A 23,023-nucleotide genomic window follows, 5' to 3' on the forward strand; every position below is an offset into this window, starting at 1 on the left:
CTGCAGCTGACGCTTGATCAGATTAGGTTTGGTTTCCTGCTGATTATGATAAACCTGATTAATATGATCACGGCTCAGAAAACAGCAGAATGTGTCATTGGTTAGGAATCCTAGAGAAAGGAGGTAACTGGACTGGAGGAAAGGCATCTGGGAACACAAACAGCTATTATATGCTTTGTTGTTATTTGGCAGTGACCAATTTGTTCTCTAAAGTCAAATCTTGCGTAGACTTTTGCATTGAAGTCAAATGCTTTTCATGTGGTAGGGCTGCTCTCGGCAGGCAGCGTGGCCTTATGACTAAGACATTGGACTTTGACTCCCAAGGCTGTCGGTTAGTTTTACTTCTTGGACATACTGTGTGGCCACAAGTGAGTCACTTAACCAGCTGGTGCTAAAATAATAAATGTTTAAAAAATGAACTTGTAATGGATAACTGGAGAAGGAAAGGAATGGCAAGGCAATACGCATCTTAGTTAGGTTGCCCTTACATGGCCAGGCTGTTGTGCTGACAGAGTCTTGCCTGGGGTTGAACTCTAGGCCACTAGCAGCCAACAGCTGAAAGAGATGTGGGTCCTGCAAAGGTCCCTTGTATTGATAATATTTGTGTTAACCAGAGGGGCATTGGAATTACTTTCAGGAGTAGCCTTGAGTAGCAGAGGTGAGGGTGAGAAGACCGAAGTATTGAGAAGAAGGAAGGCCAGGAGGTAGGAAGGAGTGTTTTAACTGGCACGTTAGTCTAAAGTGTTAAGTAAAACCCAGAGGGTTTTAACTTTTGTTTTTCTGTATTATTATTATTATTATTATTATTATTATTATTATTATTATTATTCCTTCCCTTTACTACAATGAAGTAATATTCCTAATTTCTACCTGAACTGGGCATTTGTCCATTTTGTCATATTTCTAGACCTGTGAAAAGAGGCACTATAAGATAAAGATTGTGCTCTTCGTTTAACAGTGACACTCCTCCCAAAATGCCCACAGACACCTGCCTTTCATCAATCACATGGCTGAAGGTTGTCCCCATAACTGCCAATGGATTATCAGCTGTTCACAATCCACTTTAGGCTGGAGCATTTACTGTTGACTATCCACCTGTGATCTTAGCTTGAAGTCTCACTGATTATCTCTGACTAAGCCCCTTTCAGAATATTAACAGCTGTCTCTTGGTCACTGATCTAGCAGAATAGAAAGATCCCACATTGGGAAAGGATAGTGGGTTGTAACACTTGAGAGCTGATCTTGGTTTGGAGCTTTAATGAATATCAATCCCCTTAAAAGAATACAAAACAAATACTGTTGATCACCAGTCAGAAGGATAAGAGCAATCCAACTTCAACCACCAGTGAATATCTATGATTCAGTCAACTTACAATGTGGGTACTGACCTTAGCTTAAAGACTAGCCGACAGTTTCCTTTTGCTCCTGCAATTTGGCAGATGAAAGCAGTCCTACTGCTAACGATCTTAGTTTGAAGATTATCTCAGACTAGCACCATTTGAGAATACTAACACGATTCTGTTGATCACCAGTCTGGATGGTGAGAGCAATCCCACTTCAAACACCAATGGATATCTGTTAGTGCTCTTCACTTTCGATGAGAGAGCTGGGTTTAGTTTGAACTCTTACTGAGCTTCTCTGACTATGCCACACTTAGGAATAAAAGCAACTGCTTGTTGCACACTAGTCTGGTGCGTGCAAACTATTCCACTTCAGCCACCAGTAGAAACAACTGCCATTCATGTTGTGATTTTAGTGTTTGGGAGACAATCTAAGCCTAAAGCTTCATTCTCAGATTAGTCCATGTCAAAAAAACAAAACAAAATAAAAAAAAAAACCAAAGAGCTCTTTGTTTCCTCATCACTAATCTGCTGGTTGAGAACAATCCCATTGCCACCACCAGTGGAACACCTGCTGATACTTTCCATTTTCAGTGACAGGCCTGATCAAAGTTTGTACTCTTATTGTGACAATCAAATGAGCAGATAGCCAAACTGGTGGATCAGATTTTCCCACCATATGTGCCTCCATATGCACTCTTTCTATTTTGTTTGGAGGTCCCAACCAATGTAGTTCACATTCACATTAACACTCTTTCAAGAATACAGTCTTACTGCATGAAGTTCATTTAAAGATCACTCAACTGATCAAGTTCTACACAAACCATCAAGGCCCTTTCTGAACTTTGCACACAACAGGTCGCCTCATCATGCTTTGTTTGCCTTGGCACAGTAACTGTTACATCTGTGCACCACATTCTTATTACTCCTCTGGACATTTGAGCTCCTCCATTTCCATCACACAGCATGTGTCCTCACTTAAATGACTTTTAATGTAATTCTTACATAAATTAAACATTATTCTGCCATTCACCTGCCTTTGTTGGACTGACATAAGCACAAGTTACAATTTGGTTGGGATCTCCTTAGACTAGGAGGATGACAAGAATCTTTCCACCATTAATTCTCACTTGAAGCTCACTGGGTTATTGAGGCATGGTCATTTATTGCTCTTTTAGGTCAGTCAAAAATCTAAGGGGTTCACTGCTGTCATTCCTCCTTGAGGTTTACACAAGTTGTGAAAAGGAGCACAAAAGACAAAGAAAAAGGTTTGGGGTTCCACCCGGTATACTAATAATGGTGTCTCAAAAAAGTACCTTGGCAGCAACATTCATGTCTCTGATGACTCTTCCTATGAAGTCAGTAGATGGATTGGGACAGCATGGAGGGCTATGAGGTCGCTGGAAAGGGTTGTGTGGCACTCCTGATATCTCTGCAAAAGGACGAAGGTCCAGGTCTTTAGAGTCCTGGTGCTTCCTGTTTTGCTATATGGTTACGAGACATTGATGCTATCCAGTGACCTGAGACAAAGACTCGACTCCTTTGGTACTGTGTCTCTTCAGAGAATCCTTGGGTACTGCTTGTTTGACTTCATGTTGAATGAGCAGTTGCTCACTGAATCCAGAATGAGGCACATTACCTGCATTGTGAGGGAGCGTTAGTTATGGCACTATGGCCATGTGGCAGATTCCCCAAGGTCGATCCGTCTCACAGGATCCTCATTACTGAAGACCTGGCCAAGGGGATGCCCATGTAACACCTTGCTGCTGCAGATAGATGGTCATTTCCAGAGGGTGGAACTGGACTGCATATCTGGCCTGGGACAGTTGCCAAGCTGTTTCATCATGTGGTGGGTGTGGCAATGTGCTGTATCAGTGCATGCTCCCCAATCTGACCTGACCTGTCCCAAAAAGACGAGATGAGTGCAGAATAGTCTCAAACAACTGAGTCCAAGACAAGACTAACTGACGAAGGCAAGTGGCTGGCTTTATAAGTGGTGGGAAGGAAGAGGAGAGTCAAACAGGGAACAGGCAGAAGTGAGGTCAGCAGGAGGGCGTGGTCTGGAGATGGAAGTGGAACCTGATTGATTTTTAACTAGTCTTTCCCTCTGGTGATCTGCAGAGGAGTGAGAAGACATTAGTACACGTCGTCAACCCCTGACCTGGTGTTTAAGCCTTATTTAAGCCCATTGACCGTCTCCCATGTGCGACAAAGTATTATAATCATATTATTGGCATCCACTTAACAAGGCAGACACACTACAAGACCACAAGTATATGAACAACCCTCCAGATGAGTGAGTTCAGGTGTTTCAGCCTCACCCATTGTTAACAGGTGCATGCAATCAACACATAGCTATGCAATATCCACTAGCAAAGACTGGCAGTAGGAGGAAGAGCTCAGTGACAATGACAGGGCACTGTCATAAGATGCCACCTTTACCACAAGACAGTAGATGAAGTCTCTGTCCATCTAGATCTGCCCTGATGAACTGTAAGTGTTATTATTGTGATGTGGAAGTGTCTAAGAGCAACAACAGCTCAGCCACGAAGTTGTAGGCCATGGAAACTCACATAGTGGGGCTGCAGAGTGCTGAAGCTCATAACATGTAAAAACTTTCTGTTCCCTGTTATGTCACATGCAATAGAGTTTGCTCTGGAAGCAACTTCAGCACAAGAACTGTACGTCAGGAACTTCATGAAATGGGTTTCCAATGCTGAGCGGCTGTACACAAGCCTACAATAATACCCATTGGATTCTGGAGCAATGGAAAAGTCTTCCCTGATCTGAAGAACTACGCTTCACTATCTGGCATCCTGATGGGTGAACCTGGCTGTGGTGATGCCCCACGAATACTGCCTTCTGGACTGCATAGTGCCTACTATAAAGTGTGGTGGACTTTGGTCTGGGGCTGTTTTTCAGGTTTGGACTTGGCACCTTGGATTGAGTGAAGGGTACTGTTAATGCTACAGCATACAAAGACATTTTAGACAATTGTGTGCTTCCAAATTTCTGACAATAGTTTGGGTAAGACCCTTTTCTGTTCCTGCTTGTCTGTGCCCACTATGTACAAAGCCAATAAAGACTTAGAGGAATCTGAGTGGCCTGCTCAACCCAATTGAATGCTTTTGGGATGAATTGGAACACCAATTGCGAGCCAGGTTTTCTTATCCAACATCAATACCTGACCTCACAAATGTTCTTTTGGCTGAATTGGCACAAATTCTCACAGATACCTCTTCAGAATCTTGTTGGAAGCTTTCCTAGAAGTCTGGATTCCGTTACAGTCACAAACTAGGTAATCCCTTCTTAATGTCCATGATTTTGGAATGGGATGTCCTACAAGCTCATATAGTTGTGATGGTCAGGTGTCCACAAGCCTTTAACCATATAGTCAAATTCACCTCCATTGGATGAAGACTTTGTCTGGTGGGATTTCTGATATAGGGGTCCCATTAAGTATCTCCATATCCCAAATATGAGAGTCTCAGGACATTTGACTTGTTCTAACTGACTTTCTATGACTGAGCATTGTGGACTGGCCACACATCCAGAGCTGGCTCTGGTCTCGCACCTGCTGCTACCAGGAGGAGCTCTACTTCTTTAAACTTGTATTGGAAAATTGAAAGATGGATAGCTCAATGAATGGACAGAACAAGCGGCAGGGCCTGTTGTATATGTAAGATGGTTCATTTTTAACCCAAATGTTTCAGTGTATTAGATTTCTGCAAGCTGCCTTGCCCAGTAAGCCACAACATGCCCAGGGGAGGGAAGAGCTATACACACCATGTTGTACTTTAATGATCTTTGTGCACAGTGTGTGGAATAAAAGGCATTATATAAGAAATGTCGGATTGATTGTCTAGTAGCCATCACATTGGTGGTTCTTAAATTGAGCCCAGATAAGGTTAATGTGGCTAGCAACCTCAGGACCAGCAAATTTCTACAGCTCCTCTTATTGCATCATGTTTGATATTCTCACTATTCAAGTTGTGCCAGCTCCACGAGACGAGAATCTCACATTCAAAGACTGGGATCTGTTAGCCATAGTCTCTGTCAAAAGTGGGCCTGGAGACCCCCAAAACCAGCGCAGGAAGCCTGCGTGCGGGGCAGTTTATCCATGAATAATGCACCGTATCATTAGACAGGCGGGTAGAAAATGAATGTCAGGCGCACTAAAGAGAGCCTTCAAGTCATAACGAGATGATACGATTTGAATAGATGTGCTTGAACTTCCGGAGGCCAAAATAAATATTGAATCCATTCCAAGCAACATGTGGCTCTGTGCACGGAATTGGTAGCGGGCGGCCTTGTGGAGAGGCGGCGTGCGGGACAGTCAATCACTGCCCATTACACCGCTGACTGGCTTTTGCTATTTAATAACTTATTTATCACGTCTTATTGCAGAAAAGATGACAGTTTTCATTATTGAGCTTTGTGGCAATATTCCAGAGCTTGGAGAAATTGAATCAGGGAGCTCCTTTCATGGTGATTTGATTAAATTACTCAGACAGGATGGGTACACAGAGGGCAGGGGAGCGAACGAGTGACTGTTCTACAAGGGGTTTGAGAAGAAGCGAGATTTTATTTTATTTTTTTGTTTAGCAGCCAGTTAATTTGATGGAACTAATGGGATGCAGGCCTCCTGCGGGAGCCTCGGGAGGGCATGTGTTCCTTCGAAGATGTGCAAACAGGTCAGCAGGCGGTCACAACGCCCTCTCCTACGTGAGATTACCCCACTGAAATGCACTGCTGGGCACTGAAAACTTCCCAGTTCAGCAGTTGTAAGGGTCCACAGCATGAATGAGAGGGATGATGTGCCCTATCTTCAAGGGCAAACCCCCTGTGGTACTAGGTGTCACTAAACAGAGTCAGATATTGAGAGCCACACAGCTGAATTGGAAAACTGCTGTACACGGGCCGAGTGAGGAGACCAGACATGGCATTATGAAATGATGTTACTGACCATGACATTACACAGAAATTAGACAGAGGCTTGGCACCATACCTATGGTGCCCGACTAGCCAAGACATCTGGCAAGAAAGAAATTCATATGTGTATAAAAACAAGACATCTGGGTGCCCAGGGGGGTCCAGCATACCATCTCATGTGCTGCAGGGAGGGGGGACAAGACATCTGGGTGAGGTGGGAGGGGGGATGCATCATATCATATGTCGGAGATATGGACACATGGCTGTGTGCCCGGGGCTGCTAGAGAACATTTGGCATGCTAGGGGTGAAACAGAGGGTCAGGCTTGGGTGGCGGTGGTCCTCTGAAGGAGTTGCTGGAGTGGTGCAGTTGTGTCGGAAGATGGTATGTGGCTTTGGGGGTACGGGGTGGGGAGTGAGGTTTTCACTTTAGTATTTCTTAAAATTTTAAATGATTGAAGTCTTTTAAAACTTTCACTTTCCATGAACACGACTCAAGTATGATGTTTAGTTGGAAGTTTTACTTAAAATGTTCTAGTCGAAATGTTCCTTGGTCTGCTGGTTTGCAGAAGAAGCAGTTTATTAATGTGTAGTTCAATGATGCTGTTTATGTTTGGAAGTTTGATGCAGACATCTTTGGATTGAATCCAGTTCCCTGTTGTATCCTGCAGGGGGCGTACACTCGCTAGAAATGTGTGCTTGTTTTTAATTCTCAGTCTCTGTCACACACCCCAGAGTGATGAAAGGACAATTGAGCACATGAAAAAGATGCTGCACTTGGCCTTTTAGCTTAATATTAGCTTAAATTGCCAAGAATCAAAAATCTGACGAGGCCACAAAAAACGGCAAAGCAACCTAATGGCCTTGGTGAAAGAAGTGGTTGGCCATCTTGTGTACTGTCAATGGCAGGGCCTGTATGTGCTGTACCGCCTTTCTCGCTAAATATTTATTTCCTCTCTTGGCAGCAAACAGACAAATAAAGTGTGCTCCCCTGTCCTGCGCAATTCCAGTCATGTGAAATAGTAAGTACACCCCATGGGAATTGAAAACTTCCAGCAAAGAGTTGTGGAGGAAGGGCATACAGTCATATGAAACAGTAAGTACACCCCACAAAAACTCTCAACTTCTTCAAAATGGTTGAACTATCAAACATTAGATCTTCACGCAAACAGTGCCTGCAGATAAACGTGGTACACCTGAATAAACACACGAGGAAAATTTCCCTTTGCAATCTTTATTAAGCAAAACTATAAATAGATGTAATGGTCTGCTAGGGAAAAGTAAGTCCACCCTTGGCCTCAAAACTGGCATTGCCCCCTTTAGCAGAAATTACATCATGTCGGTGTTTTGTATAACTGCCCACCAGTCATTAACTCAGTGAAATTGTTTGACCAGTTCCTTCATGTAAAATTCCTTCAGTTGCAAAATGTTTATGGGTTTCCCTGCACGTTCTTCCTGCTTCATATCAACTCAAATCCAAATCAGGGCCAGTTGATAACCCTGCATTTCTTCTTTCTGAGTATTCCTTGATGGATTTGCTAATGATTTGCAGATCATTATTGTGCTGAAAGGTCAATTTTTGGTTCAATTGATGGCCTCACATTCCCCTCAAGCACACTTTGATATGATGCAGAATTCATTGTTAGCTTGATAACTGCAAGCTGCACAGGCACCGAGACAGCAAAGCAATCTCAAACCACAACATTTCCACCATAATGCTTCACAGTCAGCATGACATTCTTCTCCTGAAATGCACCCAAACACATCTAATGTTACTGTGGCCAAACAACTGTATCTTTGATTCATCTGCCCAGTACACCTTGTTCCAGAAGCCCCAGGTCTTTGACTAAACGTTCAAAGGCAAACTGCAGTGTTGCTCCATTGTTCTTTTATGGCAGCAAAGGCTTTTTTGTAGCACACCTCGTGTGCAGATCTCTTTCTGTAGATGTGTGCACTTTGACATCAGCTTTTGCAAGAGATACCTGCAAATCCTGCAATGAAATTTTGTGGTTCTTGGAGACTTCTTTTAGTATCAGACAACCAACCACCAATAGTCTTTTGAAATCTACACCACTTGTAGAGGATTTTCCTTAACAGCGGAATAACTGATTTCAAATAATTTGCCGATTTTTATAAATCCCTTGCCAGATTTATAGGCATTCACAACCTTCTATCCGAGGGCCTTGGAGACCACTTTTGATCTTTGCTTAATGACAGCACACACATCAATAGAAACACCCCCTCACCTTAGATATCTGTGGTTTAAATAAGACAGGCTCCACCTGCAAAGAGGTTCTAATCGTTGGCACCTAATCTGGAGCTCCCACTTTTAATCTGATGGATTTGAAGTGGAGATAAGTGCAGGGGTGAACTTATTTTTTTGTCATGTGACAAATCTTCATATGTATGCCTCCTTACTTGGCCAGGATGTCCATATAATAGAAGGTCTGGGATGGTTGAACTGTCAGTTGGGCTGGAAGGACAGATGGGGACTGTTTGTTGCAGACAGATACACAGAGTGGCAGTATCATGCTGGTGGTACTCCCAGTGGTGCACCTTCAGGCCAAACTGTGAACTGTAGTCCTGGTGAGCAGCCCTGCCAGGGTACTTGGGGACCACCAGGTCGAACTGCAAAGGGTCATCTTTGCCTCTTTAAGAAGATCGTACGAGACCTTGTCATCTGAGGGCACTGGAAGTATTCCTGGGTCCAACATAAAAAAATAAATCACACTGCATTCCCTGGGGGTGATTTAATTGAGGAGCATGCAGACAAGGTTGCTGGGATGTGTCGAGGAGAAGGGAGACAAAAAAGAGAAGCATTGTATAGTGCTTTTCGTGAAATGCGTAAATTAGTCTGTTTAGAGGTACTTCGTAATAAATAAATCCTTATTTGAATCTCGGACTTGGTTTTGTGAAACAACTGAGGTTGTCTGAGGTTTTGGGTGCTGTTATGCCCCTTACTGGTTACACTATCTTTAACTACAGCTTTGACCTGTCAATTTCCGTTCCTTGTTTTGGTATCATGGTGTTTTTTGAACTCCCCATTTCAGAACACTGTTTAACCTAATCCTAATTTGTAATTTCATCTCCTTGTGTTTTAAACAGCAAGTTGTTATGCCTGCTGAAGGTAAAGTCATCTCTGATGGAGGTATCACAGGAATCATCATTGGCTGGCCCTGTGTTGACTCAGCTGTGGAATGGCCAATAGGGGGAGGCGGCTTGATGGGCGAGGTCTCCAGGACTCTGAACAAATCCAAATCGTATTATGTGATATCATCTAGTGTTGAATTCTGCTCTTACTTGTAATATTTTTATTTTACTATTATATTGTATTGAGGACTACTTGTGTTTTGTTCTGTGTATTGTATTGACCACCTTTTTTTGACACCCACTGCACACCAAACTTACCTGGAAAGGGTGAGCTGCCTTTCTCAAGGTTAATTCCATTTTTTTCCCTGCTAGGGTTATTTTTTGGGAGCATTTCCTTGTCTTCTTAGAGAGTCAAAGCTGGGGGGCTGTCAAAAGGTAGGTCCTGTTAAAGCCCATTGCGTTACACCTTGTGTGATTTTGGGCTATACAAAAATAAATTGTATTGTATTGTATTTTAAAGGCACCATACTGGGGCCTGCTGTGGCCGCACGTCTTTGTTTCAACCATTTTAACATTCACTGATTCATTACGTTTCTAACTCATGTTATTGTTAAATTAGTTATTTCTTACTTCTGCATATTTTAAATATGAATTTCCTGAAAAAAACAATCGACATTTTTGTTTTCAAAGCAAAAACAAATATTGCAATCTCTTGAGGATATTTTGAGCAGTTTGGAAAGATGATAAAAAAAAATTTGTGGACACTGTGATTCAAAAAACTAATGGACCAATTTTTTAAACTATTTGGACGACATACACTGGTCAGTGTTAAGCGCTGATTAGGTTTTGAGTGAATTCCAGCAACTCAGCTTTAAGCTTTTAAAGTTCAAAGTTCTGAAAGTCGACAGCCAAACCACCGATCACAAGCTCATCAAACTTGGCGTACACATCAGACCTTTGAAAAAAGGACTTGTAAATTTTAAGATCAATCTAAAGTTTAACCTTTTTAGCTTTTTCACATTAAAATAATTCAAACAAAGTAGCCACATCAGCTAAATTCTAATTACAAACGAACATTAATTAGGTTTCGTTTCCTTCTTAAATATCCAAGACGTTCACCTTTCTTGCCAGTTTTAGCACAGCACTTCCAATCTATGTACTAGAACCAAGATCACCATAGGGCTGCTGGGTTTGTACTCCTTCTTCTCTAATTTTTAACATCTTATATGAAACACAAGTAAAAGAATTACTACAAACTTCACATTGTCGCAGTTGAACCAGTGGTTGAAGTGGAATCAAATTACTGGCGGTGTTGGTGATGATTCAGTGACACTGCATCAAAGAGTTGGGGCGAAGATTCCCTAAAGGGTGCTGGTACTCAATTAATGGCACCAATATGGTGAAACTTCAATTATAGCAATATGAAGAGCTGAGGGTTGTCCCGCGTGAAGATTCATGAAAAGGTGCTGTTATGGTTGTATCATCATGGAATTTGTAAGACTTACCAGATACGTCTACTAGGTTCATCTACTGTCTCACTTTAAGATTAACACACACACATAGACATAGAGATCCTGTCCAGAAAAAGTCTTGGGTGATGTCAATTGGCATTCACCCCACATTATTCTACATTGGACCCTCTTCACATAACTACATATAAGAGCGATGCCAAACACCTGTCACTCTTAGTACTCTACACAGGAACTTGCTGTCAGGAGCACTAACAAACATACGGGTGTCATTACGAAACACAAAAGCTCAATCACTTTGGTTATAGGGCCACTTTTCAACCAACAGTGTCCTACTTCTACTAGATTTATTCTAAATATTCAGCCTTAATAACCCAGAAGAGAAGAAAGTGGAAAACCGACAGTCTTCCCACACTAGGTGTCGTAATATTTACTTCAGTCACTCAAGATATAAAGACAAAGTATATAGAAATGTAAAAGCAATGTGGAATTTCGTAAAGCATATCAAATACCAAACTGAAGAAAATACAATAGAAAATAAAACAGATTGCAACGTCTGGATGTATATAGTCTTAGAAAAGCTTATTTAGAAAATTAGCAGTGTGAGGAGTGGATGCTGCCCTGGGAGGCATTTAGAGTTAGAGATTTGTGTTAATCGTAGGTTATGCTCTCTGATGTCCAGATGAAACAGTCACATGTGTCCTTATTTCTTACATCACTTCCTATTTCATTGCTTTCATCAACTCTTTGTTCCACAGACGAGCATTATTTATGCTCAGGTTTTCACAAGGGGCTTTGGGACATGTCACATTGCACACATTTGATTGGCTGGCTGACCTTATGATGGATGACTCTGCAAAAAGTCTTTGATATTTGCTGCTTTCCTTTCCCAGGCTATGAATTGATTAAAACAGCTTCTGATCCATACTTATTTTCCGTTCTCAGGTTATAAACTAATTGAAACTTTGTAATATAAAGGCACTATATTGCGCCCGACCCGGCACAGACTGACCCAGAGGCACATGTAAAAGCACAAAGACTTTTATTTTTCTTCACTTGTGGGGCACGTCTTCTCTGTAAACACCAAAGTCAATACACAGGCTCATAAGCACTTAACTCTACACAACATAATCATCTGGCACCACCACTCCTCCCAGGCAGCCTCATCCTCTTCCTCCCAATTCTGGGTCCTGAGTAGTGGCTGCAGGTACTTTTTGTAGCCTTCCCGGAAGTGCTCCAGGTGGTAATTGGCCTAATTAGGCTGCACTTCCGGGTGTGGTTGCATTCCAGCCCACAGAGGCTCTTTAAGCCATGCAGCACCTCCGGGTGGTGGCCATGGAGCCCAAGAAGTCTGAGTCCTGAAGTCCCACACATGTGGCCCTGATGTAACCCAGGAGGGCTGCCACCAAGCGTTCCGGGGGACGTAGAGTACATCCCATGGCTGCTCCCCTGGAACCAGTGTTGAATGGGCGTATTGTACAGGGACCCAGCTGCCCGTCACACCTTGTTTATAAATTACTGGTGCAATAGAGAAAGAATGTGTGGAAGAAAAATACTTCCAATGTGAATTGCATCTGAAATTAAATTGCTTTGAAGTGTCCTATAAAGTCAGTTCATCCTGGTTCCTTTGAGCAAAAAATCAAACAATTATATAAGCAGTCGGCAGTTTCAAAAATGGAGGATTTTCCACTCCAGGACAATGCTAAAACGTCAATCGTTACAAGATGTTGACAATCGACCGAACAGCAGAAGGGTCTGGGATACATCAACATTTGATCAAAGAGTGTGAAGGGTGGTCTTCTTGACGTTTTGCAAAATGGTGCTGGTATAGTGAAACTTCGATCATTGTTAGACTGAGACTGTCGATTGAAAAGCATAGTGGGGTTTAGGGGTGGTGTTAATGTTTTGCACAAACCCACTTCATGCACTGAGTTGAATTGATCATAAATAAATTGTTCAAACTCACCTCATCTCATCTTTCCATTCCATCTTCCTGGTGAGAGTCATAGTGGTGGCAGGTCAAGCAGGTCAGCCAAGACTTCTTTACCCCCAGATACAAATTCCAGTTCTTTCTGGAAATTTCCCAGGTGTTCCAAAGCCAGCAGAGAGACTTAACCCTTCCAGCAAGTTCTGAGTCTACCATAGAGTCTCTGCCCAAAGGTACATGCTTGGGGAACCCCAGGGGCATCCTTAAAACATGTCCAAACCTCTTCAACTGGCTGTTCCTGCTCCAGAGTAGCAGCAAATCTACTCTAATGGTTTCCTGAATCTCTAAGCTTCTCACCTTACTATGGAACATCAGTCCAGACACCCTGTGAAGAAACCTCATTTCTGCTGCTTGTACTCGTGATCTCATTTTTGTAGTCATTACTCGAGGACAGGTATATAGATGGACCCATAAACTAAGATCTCTGTCTTTACTCAGCTTCTGCTTCACCTCCATGGACCAGCACAGTGCCCACAGAAGAGTTGTCGTCGCTCATATCCGATTGTCAAACCTCACGTTGTCTTTTTGCATCACTGGTGAACAAGATCTCAAGATACTAGAATTCCTTCACTAAGGGTTGTTGTGCCCTTCTAACCTGGAGATAGCAATCCACTCTTTTCTGATAGAGATCAATGACCTCAGACTTGAAGATGCTGATCCTCTAGTTTTAATTATATAAAAATATGAACTACAGTTTTTCTTATAGATTTGCCTTCAAAGTGGACTAAAATTTGAAAAGTAAAGTTCAGAGTTGTTGTGTCTTACACGTATTTTGGTCAACTCACACTGCATGTGAACTCCTGTTGTAAATTCGCTCAACGTCACATCCTGGCCACATCACATCTTCGTGTCTTATTCATCATTCAGTAAAACTGTGCAGTAATGCGGTACATACATTTATAAATTTTTCATTACATTTAAAAATTTTTCCATAAATGCATGAATCTCCTTGCCCATACTCCACATAACTGGATTAGGGGAGGTTTAAGAAATAGAAGGATAGATGGATTTATTGGCTTTGTGGTTTTGGATGATGGATCTCTGCTGATGTTTCCTAGGGAAACCTGGACGTAAATGGCATGGAACTGCTTCATAAGGTAAAAACAAATTGAAGTTTTTGGGATTTTTTTCTGTGTTCTGAGGTGATACTATTGGAGCATCACTGCATGTTGAGCTTGATGCCTCGGGGCTGTTGGTCCTTCTAGAGTGGTTTAGTGGAGCAGTATGTGGTTCTGATATTTTGGGCCTGCATCTTGTCTCAAGGTCACCAGAGGATGAGGAGGAGTTGCTCCTTAGACAATGCATTGGGTTTCATGTTTTGGTTTTTATTTTTCTGGAAACACTATACTGAGTTGTGATGCATTTGGGCAGCTGTTTCTTGTGGTGATGCTAGTACTCATAATAACTTGGGATGGTGGTTTTAGATGATGATTCTCCAGTGGGACTTTGATGGAAACATTCCCAGAGAGATGCTTCTTAAGGTAATGAATTTTTGGATAAAGATTGCTTCCTGTGGTAGTGCGGTTGGCGTTGCTGCCTCATAGATTCATAGTCTTGTGTTCAAATCATGTCCTGGAGTCTGTGGGGATTCCGTTTTTTTTCCTGTGGCATTTCCTCCTTTAATTGTATCAAAATATTGACCATTAATGGTGAGTGGAGTAGACGCCTGGGACAAAGGACATAGAATATGAACAGCTGGTCATGCACACTAGTGTGGTCACATGTGAATAAGTGCCTAAAGAACCCGGAAAAGTGGATTGAAAATCGTAATGATGATGATAACTTAAAAACCATGACAAAATACATTACATTATCTCCAAGGAACATATAAAGTGCATGTTAATTCCAAAACAAATTTAGAAAACCCAGTTTTGTAATTTTTGGATTGACACCAACACACAGAAACTGGGAAATATCAGCCTACTCAGTTAAAGTGGAGGTTGGGAGCATGTGCTAATAGCACATTGCTGTACCTGAACCTCCATAACTAACTACCTTGATTGGGGCCTGATTGAAACAGGTGACACCTCAGCACCACACTGGAGCAGTGTGAGGATTTTTACGGCGGCTAGAGTGCCAATCCTGTCACCAACCCCCAGGTTTTCCCTGTAAGTTGGAGGAGCTTCTTGCAGGGCTGGATGCTGGTTAACATCATACCCAGGGTGAAGCAATTGCAGGTTAAGGGCCTTGCTCAAGGGCCTGATGGAGTAGAGTCACTTCTGATGTTTACGGGATTCGAACCATCAACCTTCCGATTGCCAGAGTAGATCCCCAGCCTCAGAGCCACCACTTCACCCTAGTTAAGGCAGGAGTCGAAATAAAAACACAAATTGGTTATGATGAAAACTTGCAGTTACCACGGACCCCCCTGGACTAATCAGATCTACTGCTCTAACTCACATACCCACTTCCGCAGTATATGTGAAATTAGAGATGTCCTTGGCCTCAGGTTTCAGGTCATAGCAGGGTCTATTCATGTACATACCTCCTCTCATTCTCTTTCTGACTGACAATTAACCTAACATGGCCATCTTTGTTATGTGGCTGGAAATCCAATGTACACCAGGTGAGGCAAAGCAGACACATAAATCCGTGCAGACATTTATCAAGCTGGGATCCAAGCCCAGGACTCTAGAGCTGTGAGGCAACTTCATACTAATAAAGCTGACCACACAGATCTTAATTGCTACATAAGTGAGGCACAAGACAAGCAAAACAAGATGAGCCCAGTGTCAATGCAATAATGTCTAGAAAATGGCAACTAAAACAGAAGGACAAAATGAACTTGACTTTTTTAATCAAAACAGGGCCAAAGCCATAACTCAAAAAGACTCCAAAAGAAATTGCCGGAGAAATTAGTTTTGTCAAGCTAGCAAATTGTCCTTTTCTGCTAAACAAGGTTCAGATAACAGAGGACATGACTGAGTCATATACTGTATAAGATGGCTCTCGTGACTTTGCATGCACATGTGAACATGCCCCCTCCTGGTGCCAGGCCCCAGCGATAGCAACCAAAATCCCAGAGAGCCGAATGGTGAGATACAAAAAGCAAAGAATAAAATAAAATAATAGGGAGAGAATTTCTGTCCAAATACTAGCAGGCAGTAGCACAGGCAGTGCTCAGCATCACCCCAAAGAGACAATATGTGAGTGCATACAGTAGAAATTACTGCATATGCATGTAAAGAAATCTGAGGCACAGATCACAGGAACATATTGATCTTTGATGATTTTTCAACACTTGGTATACGCACATCTCTGAAATCAGATTAAGGAGAGTCAGGAAATTGAAGGGTAGATGGATGTGTTGGCTTTGTGGATTTTTGATGAGGATCTCTGTTGATATTTTCTTGGAAATGCTGGGTTTAAATGGTATGGAAATGCTTCATATGACTAAAATGAATTGAAGCAAAGTTTCCAGTGTTCTTCTCATATGTTCAGGGGTGATATGGCTGGGGATGTCAATGATGCAGGCTTCAAAAGTTGTGATCACCATTAGTTTTACTGAATAAGCACACAATTTAGGCATTATCTTTTTTTACTATTGTATTTTTCAAAAAACACATTGCAAAACTATCTAAAATATATTGTTCCCATCTTAAAAATATTGGAAAATTGAGACATTTATTAAAGATGCAGGATAACGAGAAATTAATTCATGCATTTATTTTTTTTTACTGCAATAATCATTACAAAAACTAGAAAGTACAAACACATAACCTCTGTTCTCGAGTCCTTGCACTGGCTCCCAGTTAAGCTTAGGATTGATTTGAATTTTTTCCTTTTATCTGAACTTAACATTGCTTATAAACCAGAGAATGCATTAAGATCTCAAGATGCTCTTCTTTTAGCTACAGCGCCCTGTAAAAAAACAAGAGGATATAAAGAGCTGGGACACCATTGTTATGTTTCAGCCAGCATGTCTCCCCTGGCTGGGGGTCAAAGTGGTATTTTGTTTAGTGTTCTTTTATGTCCTTTATTTGTATTAATGTTTATTGTATTTACTATGTACATTTTTCTTTGTGCTCTTTGTGTTTTGTGGGTGGCTCCACAAGGGGTGGGGCCACCGGCCAATCACCGCCAGGAACAGCCCTCCACCCTAGTTAAGGGAGGGCCTCCCATGGTTTCTGTCAGTTTATTGAATGTACTTGGGAGGTGAGTGTTTATTGTGCCTTTCGCTTTTGCTATTGCTTTGTGATCTCCTGGAATTTTGAACCCCTGTTCTATTTTTGACCTCGCCTCTGGATTTTGATTTGGGACTGTGTCTATTGATATTTTCTGAACCTCTGCTCTGTTTTGACCACCACCTTTGGGATTTGTTTTTCTGCGTCTGCTTTGCCTCTTCAGGCATCTCCTATGTGCTCTTTGAAGTTTTACAGCTTGCAAAGCCTTTTGTTAAAATAACAAACTTATTATAAAGATTTGTCCTTTGGGTGTCTATTCAGGGTATTTGACTTTATTTTTCCCCTTTTCATGGGCAACTTTTAAACATGCTTTGTCACCTGTGCTTTTCGGGACTTCCGTATTTCACGACAACCGTAACCCCTTATATCTGATAGCAAATCAAAAAAATGATTTCACATGAATGTCTTTTCAATCAACACTCGGACTGATTCAAGATGGCAGTGGGACCTCTTCAAAGGAGCAGAAGAGGTGGACTTAAGGGTTTTTTGACCCAAAAGTGACATACTGATGCTGCCGGTCATCAGACCTGTTAGGTAGAAAGGAGGAGAAGCATTAGGCAACAGTGCCCTTTACTTGGAATGGAATTACTACTTGATGAGTCCTTAAGTTGTCTCCCAAACATCTTGTGTGTGATAGTCACAAAGCTAGGAAATAATCTGCATGCTAATATAAGTGATGCCTGTTCAGTTTCATCTTTTAAATCCAAGATGAAGACTCACTTTTATAGTATATTATACACCCGACTAGAGCTGCTGTTTAGCTGTGCAAGATTCATCACTGTTTGTTAGTCATGTGTACACAAATATAACTAATACAATATTTATAAACCATTACTAAACTTCCTCTGTTCTGTTCCTCTTCAAGGTGTCATGATGTGGCACTTAGTACCATTGCTCTACTTCCATACTGTTCTCTAGCTCATGGAAAAGTCATCTGAAATACTGGGAGATTTGGAATCATCAGATGGAAAGATTCTGTCATCAGATTAGATGACCAAGCACAGAGTCTACTGCTGAGTGATCAGAAGGGGGTAGCTGGCCAGTTGGCTGAAGTCTTCAGGACTGTCGCTGGGTTACACTTTTAAAATTGAAACTGATTGTGGACTCTCACAAAGGTTTATTTTCTCCAGTTTTTGTTTTTCTCTCCTCCATTATCAACTATAGTTCAAAAACTAGACAGATGTTTCCTTAAAAGGGTTTCCATTTATGTCAGTTTCAAACTATTTCGTTTTTTTGTGTGTTTTAACAAATTTGTATCTTAATGTGTACTAGTTCTGTATTTAGTAATTTGCAAAACCTTCCGTTGCATTTTACCTGAGAATTTGTCACAGAGCTCAGCACCTGCACTTGGTGAAAGGCGCTATACAGAACTAAACTGAATTGTATTCAATGTTACTGCAGTTATACCTTGGACTGTATGCCATTGGGCTGCTGTTCCTGCTGAGGTGTGTGCGGCGCTGATGTTTAGGGCCCGTGTGTTTAAATGTTCCTCAAGGTTGTAGCGGTGCTACATGAATGGGGACGTCTTCATTGCGTTTGGTGCTCTGTAGCGTCTTTTATAGCGTTGTCCCATTTATATAGTCTGTTGTGTCTGTTTAAATGTTTTCCCCCTGGAAACAAAGGGGGAAGGAGAATGCTGTGGATCCGTGACCACTCGTGATAGTTTTCCCAGTCAAACCCATCAATTCCATCTAAGTCATCGCTGTTTAAACAAGAGGACGAAAGGGAACAACACCGACACTTCACTGAAGAGAAAAGAGCCAAGAGAGAGCATATCCAGATCACTTCACATCTTTTCCTACTTGTCGCCATTGCTACATAAAACCCAGAGGTTCCGGATTATACCGATGTGTTAAGGATATACGGTGAGACTATTTTTTGCCGTTTGGTAGAGAAGCAAGGTAACAATTTCATTTGAGTATAATTGCCATGGGACACTCACAAGCTGGACAAGGTTCACATTCACTATTCATCCTCTATTTAGTCTTTTGGACTTTCATGTGTATTTCGTGTTCTCTGTGTATCTTATTTGTTTCATGTTCAGTGTAGGGACAATGGAGGGTTTATGTTGTATATTTATCAATGCACTTTTTATTATTATTATTACATAGTGCCAGTCACTTTTTGGGTTGTGTGTGGTGTGGGGGCTTTGGAGGGAGTGAAGTATATATTATTTTATTATTTGTTTCTTTTCACTATGAATATAATATACATGTTATTATTTTATATACTGTTTGCTTTTTGATTATTTAATCATCAATTGGGGAAATTATTTAGAAGAAGTATGGCTTGTCGGGTCTCATGTTTCCTCAGGTTGCCAGGCCACGGGTCTTGGAGGTGTAGCTGCAATTCCAGATGAGTGGGTCGGCTGTTACAAGGTCAGCTCAAGATGCTGCGTTGGGTTTCATGTTTCTAGGTTGGCTGCCATTTTTTTGTTTTTTTCTGGAAACAATATTTTGAGTTGTGATGAGCAGCTGTTTCTTGTGGTGATACTTGTGCATTTGATGGTCTGGACTGGTGATGATTCTCTAGTGGGGCTTTGATGGAACTGTTCCCGAAGACAAACGTCTTAAGATAATAATGCTTGAATAAAGGTTACTTTCTGAGGTGGTGTGGCTGGTGCTGCTGCCTCACAGATTCATAGTTTTATGTTCAAATCGTGTCCTGTAGTTGGTGTGTGTTCCAGAGATGTGCAGGTTGAGTTACCTGGTCACTTGAAATGTTATGAGTGAGTGGGAACTGAGATGAAATGAAACCATGTCCAGAACTGGTGCCCAAAGCAGTTTGGTCTTGTAGCTGCAGATCATTGTTCTTCAAAGTTATCTTGGTTGACACGTTTCTCTCTCTGTAGTCTGTTTTGTGTTGATGTTTTTTTGGGTTGACGGATTCTTGCTTCTTATTTCTGACAAACACTTTTACGACACAGGATTTTTTAAAATTTTCTCTTTAGTTACCCTTCACATGTCCAACACACCAAGACCAGGCCTTTGATTTGAGTGCCCAGCACCCACTGCCCCTTCTGCAATGCTCCTTGGCAGTAGGCCTCATTTTAGAGTACTTTATACTTAATCAAGTGCACTTAAAGACAAATGGGACCTTTGTAATCAAGGCTCTGAGAAGAGAGAATTACAGAGCAGCTAATTACTTTCATGCTAATTAAGGCTACGTATATTTTTAAGACGCTCTGGCTGAACCCCAATCACTAATTAGCTCCCTGTCTCTCCGACTCACACACACACACACACACACACACACTCACACACACACACACAGAAACTTCAGGAAATGAAAGCAGGTCCAGAGAAGTGAAAGGCAGTGATGGAGAGGCTTGTTGTGCCCCGCCCAGGCTGCGTTTGACCCTGAGCGCTGCGCTCTGCTTATCATCCCTCATCCTAATGAGCACTAAAACACGATGCCAGTTTTAATAAACTTTGTGGCTCTCCCTCATGATTAAAGCCTCACCACTTGTCGGGTGAGACTGAAGGTGGGGGGTTGGGTTCAGTGCTTTAGTGTGCCAAGCCTCCTCCACTTAGCCCTGCATACTTATCTGATATATGAATTGGCTGGAAAGGAGACTGGACGTGGAGCCATAACATGGCGGCTCTGCAGGTGAAGGTCAGGGCAAGGTGAGAGATTTCCCGGAGCTACACACAACTCCCATGAGGGGAAGCACCTGCAACCAATAGGGCTCCCTATCTGCAGTCTTGTCATGGAAAATAGGAGCTCATGAAGTGGAAGACGGGATGTTTGGTAAAGGTGGCAAGTTGTTAAAGGCCCAATATAAAATGAAGATTGACTTATACCAGGCTAGCCAGGTCCACCATGACAGAAAAGCAAGTGAAGAAGAAGGAATGCCATGGCTTTGGCACCATGGCTTCACATAAGCTGGCAAGGGAGTTTGCTGTAAAAGTGCTGTAGAAAATAAACACTTTGATTATTGAATCTTACGATGGTTCTCACTGTGAAAGATGATATTTCAAGTAAAGATATTCTTTTATTATTTTTTTGTTTAGAAAAATGTTTGATGATGGTGCTTGCAGTGAAATATTTGCATGAAATAAATGTTTCTCTGCGATATATTTGATTATTAATTTGAAAGAATTATGTTAATATTGGCCTTGTGATGGTTTTGGAAGTGCTGAAATTGTCAATGTGGAGTTTGCATGTCCTCTCCATGTGTCTGTAGATTTTCGTAAAAGTGTTCTGGTATTACTGCTATATTCTGAAGATGTGGGTGTTAAAACTGGCCCAGTGTCACTTAGTGCGCTGTCAGCGTTTACCTAATGCTGCCATGACAGGCTCCAGCTCCCCAGGATCCTGAACTGGATAATCGAGATGATGATATAAATAGATAGATAGATAGATAGATAGATAGATAGATAGATAGATAGATAGATAGATAGATAGATAGATAGATAGATAGATAGATAGATAGATAGATAGATAGTGAAAGGCACTATATACCGATAGATAGATAGATAGATAGATAGATAGATAGATAGATAACAATGTGTCTTAAAATAATGGCTGCTTTAAAGCGCACTTAAACAAATGTGATTTCAATGTAGCATTTGCTTAGGAAAGTCACTTATGATGGTGCTTGTTATGGAAGGTACAATATAAGGAAATCAGTAATGTGCTTTGTGAAGATGGTTGCTCTGAAAGGCACTATATATAATTAAGTTGTTTGGGTTAGTAATGTGAGTTATGGTAGTGCTTGCTGTGATAGGCATATTTTATTAAAGTTGTTTTGTTTATTGATGTAACTATAAAAATACTCATCGAGAAGGCACTATATTATATACTAGCAAAATACCTGCGCTTCGCAGCGGAGAAGTAGTGTGTTAAAGAAGTTATGAAAAAGAAAAGGAAACATTTTAAAAATAATGTAACATGATTGTCACTGTAATTGTTTTGTGACTGTTATGAGTGTTGCTGTAATCAAGGATTTGATTATCATTATTTCTTTCAATCAGGTTCGTATTTGGAGGATGTGTTGTGTTCAAGTTACATTCTGTGTTTGTCAACCGTTGTAAAGATAACAGGTTTCATTCATCGAAGTGTTCACTATCCAAATCGGTACTCGTGAATCTAAGATGTTTAACAGGCATTCCCGGTATTAAGTTGTGGATCTGCCTGCGAATATTTAGCGGCAGCGTGTCTATGAACTTAATTTAAACTTAAGCTTTACACCTAGCTTTCCTATTGATATGTCTACAAAGGCTTGTTCAGATTCAGAGGGTTGTTCCTTTCTTACTGCATCAATAAACAGCTCGTCTTCCTCTTTATCTGAGACATCACACATTGCATGCACAGGTTTACCTTTCCCAGTCCTGCAAAGTTTAGCGAAGTGGTTCAATTCACCACATTTTTTACACGGTCTTCCTTTAGCTGGACATTGACTTTGTTTCCGCAGTAGCTGCACTTATGAATATGCTTGTATGTGTCACTCGCTTCATATTCTTTTGCTGCCTTCTCAATTGTGTAATGCATTTTTTGTTCAGCGCTCTTCCTTGTTTTCTGCATACTGCATTCACAGTCAGTTCATGTGAGCCACTCGGAGTACATGCATCGAAGGTTCTCAGCTTGTGCTGTCTCGTGTGATCTGGCGATGCCCACGGCTTTATTTAATGTTAGCTAAGACCAGGCCCTCAAAAGTTTCTCTCGCACTTTTGCTGAGTTTGTGCCAAACACTAGTCTATCCCTGACCATCTCATCTTCGTTTGCATAAGCACAGTCCTTCACCAGCAATTTTAACTCCGTTACAAAGTGATCAAAAGTCTCGTTTATACCCTGCGTCTTCTCATTAAACTTGTATCTTGCGAATATCGTATTCATCTTAGGCATGACAAATGCCTCAAAACGGTCATAATAAGTTTTCAGTACCTTGGCTTCCTCCTGGGTGAAAGTCATTGTGTTAAAAATGTCTCTTCCTTTTTCCCCAGTCCACCTCGATAGACATCTCACCACCCAAATCGCTACTCGTGAATCTAAGATTTCTAACAGGCATTCCTCGTATTACC

Source organism: Polypterus senegalus, chromosome 10 (genome assembly GCF_016835505.1).
Source record: "Polypterus senegalus isolate Bchr_013 chromosome 10, ASM1683550v1, whole genome shotgun sequence".
Classification (NCBI taxonomy): domain Eukaryota; kingdom Metazoa; phylum Chordata; class Cladistia; order Polypteriformes; family Polypteridae; genus Polypterus; species Polypterus senegalus.